The following is a 2,869-nucleotide window of genomic DNA, read 5'->3' as shown; positions in this document are numbered from 1 at the left end:
CCATTAAACCCATTATTACATATATATGCCCACAACTGGCTTTGACAAAGCCAATGACAACTTTCTTGATTAGTGATACGGATTGCGATTGATTGGTGTTTCGTTGTGGGTGATATTATTTGTTTTAATTTTGTTAAAGCTTCACAAGTTTATTTTGAAAAGATCCTGATGGGGGTAAAACCCTATTTTCTCGTAAAAAGACAACTTTGCCCTTGATGGGGCCCAAAATCGCAAGTTTGCCAGCATGCCCCGCGCCACTTTTACCGGGTCGGGTCGCGACCCGACCCGACGACCTGGAGCACGTGGCACGCGCGTAGCGGGTCGATAGACCCCCTGGTTCTCTATATATACCTCCCAGTCAGTGTATTAAAGGTACGTCGTCTCGACCGCATTTTACCTTCAGCTCGCTATTTTTCCCAGCGACCCCATATTTCGACCTCAACCGAACACTGACTTAAGCATCGGAGGGCCTTAGCTGGGGGCTACCCCAGCAAGCCTAACGATCTGCTTCTTTTCTCAGGGCCCAATCACTAGTCTGGGAGAGGAGCGACCTCGAACCGCTTGGGAGATCGAACCAAGGAGGTCGCGTAGATTTCGACCCGGATCAGTTGGCGCCGTCTGTGGGAATCTGAGGAAAGCTCCTTTAGATTTGGTTTGAGGAAGAATTCGCCATGTCAGAATCATCAATGCGTGAACAAGAGGGAAGGTGGCATCTAACCGATGAAGAGAAGCAGCGGATGATCGGGATAGCGAGTAAGAAGGCCATAGAGGAGCACTGCCCACTTGTCAGGGAACCATCGGGGAAAGGACGGACGGAAGAACGGAGAAAAATGATCTTGGCTGGTCAAGTAGAAGGAACGGTTCGCATGAGGAAGAGTAAGGAAATAATGCCAAGAACCAGTCGGGGGTGAGAGAGATCAGCTACCACATTTAGCAGCAGTAAGGCAGGACAACCAGCGACCTCCAGAGTTGAAGTGGGAGGCGTAAGAAGGCAGATAGAGAAACTGAAGCAACAGTTAGACGACCTGAAGAAGCGAAGCGACCTGAAGAAGCAAGGCGACCTGGCTAGGCAAAATACGAACTCGCCCTTCACCAATGAAATGCTATTCGAAGTTGTTGGTCCAAATTTTCGACTACCCGATCTACCTAGATACGATGGGACGAAGGACCCGCGCGAGCACATCGCAACATTCGGAATGGTAATGAATTTATATAGGCAAACAGATTCTATTAACGCAAGGCTGTTTGTGACTACTTTGACAGGGAAGGCACAAGAATGGTTCACCGGCTTGCCTAACGGGACCGTTGGATCATATGAGCAATTGTTACACAGGTTCGCATACCACTTCGCTAGCAAGCAAAAGTCGAAGAGATCAGCGATCCACTTATTCGCAATCCGGCAGGAAAGAGAGGAATCTCTTAAAGATTTTATGGGGAGATTCAATAACGAGACATTGGAGGTGCAGGATCTGCAGATTGATATGATGACGAGTATATTAATACACGGTTTAAAGAAGGGACCGCTTGCATCAGCATTAGCTAGAGATCCCCCCGGAAATGTAGAACAATTGACGCTTTTGGCCCACAAATATATCAACGAGGAGGAGATGAATACAATCAAGGATAGAGAATGGGAAGGAGATCGAGAACGAAGTCGAAATAGGTGAAGGTAGCAATCCACTACAGTGGGTATGTTTGTATCTTTATTTGCATGACGGATGATTATTATCTTTTTGAAATGTTCATATTTACATCACAAAACATGTACGCAATTGCAATATTTGGTTGAATTAGCACGTATGAATGTTCACATGAAATAAATAGCTCCAGTAGTATCCTACTCTACGACGCAATATCACGCAACCATCAACTACGCGACCTGCAGAAGGCGCGATCTCATTGTGTCTGTGAAAGACCATCAACTACGCGACCTGCAAAAGGCGCGATCACATTGTGTCTGTGAAAGACCAACAACTACGCGACCTGCAAAAGGCGCGATCACATTGTGTCTGTGAAAGACCAACAACTACGCGACCTGCAAAAGGCGCGATCTCATTTTGTCTGAAAGACCACCAACTACCCGACCTGCACAAGGCGCGATCTCATTGTGTCTGAAAGACCACCAACCATGCGACCCCTCGTTTATAAAGGACCAACTACGAGACCTGGAAAGGGTACCTGGCAGGACAACATAAGGTCTGATGACCATCGATTAGGCGATCTAAAAGAACGCATCCTCCCTGTCAGCCGAAACCGATCAATGCGATCAGGAGAAGTGTTTGAAAATCGCTTCAATTCTCCCTATATTTGAGGTCGGATTGATGATTATCTTAAGGGAATTATGGGAATACAAAGATGAAAGGGGAATCTCTCATAAAGAAGGAAGTTCATTGAGAAGAAGGATAATTTACAGGCTCAACCTCAACTGAGGTAAATACAGTGATCTGCGTTAACGATTACAAATTGAAATACAAAGAGCCTACTTATCTACTGCATCCTCGCCCATATTCTCAATTTCCTCCACCAAAACCCCAAACTCATCATCATGTTTCAAAGGGGGTTCTTCAGGGAACGCCGCGAGATTGCCATCCAAGGTCGGGTCGATCCAGTTAGTATCGAACCCATCTGCGAACCCTCTCAGCTTCTTTATTTGGGAAGTGCAGCGATCGAAACCTCTAACCAGATAGTCGGCAGACTTAGCTTCTACAGCGGTCGTGAAGGCGGTAGACTTCATGAAATCTCGAGCTCCCTGCAACCGAGTGTCCGCTAAGGTTTTCTCATAGTCATCAGAACTCAAGTACTGGTCGCGACCTTGATTCCGGGCAATTTCGAGCTGGTGTCGATACTCTTCAGAGAATAGGAATTCCTC

Source organism: Sesamum indicum, unplaced genomic scaffold, assembly GCF_000512975.1.
Source record: "Sesamum indicum cultivar Zhongzhi No. 13 unplaced genomic scaffold, S_indicum_v1.0 scaffold00190, whole genome shotgun sequence".
Taxonomy (NCBI): domain Eukaryota; kingdom Viridiplantae; phylum Streptophyta; class Magnoliopsida; order Lamiales; family Pedaliaceae; genus Sesamum; species Sesamum indicum.
Note: the sequence above shows the minus strand (reverse complement) of the source record.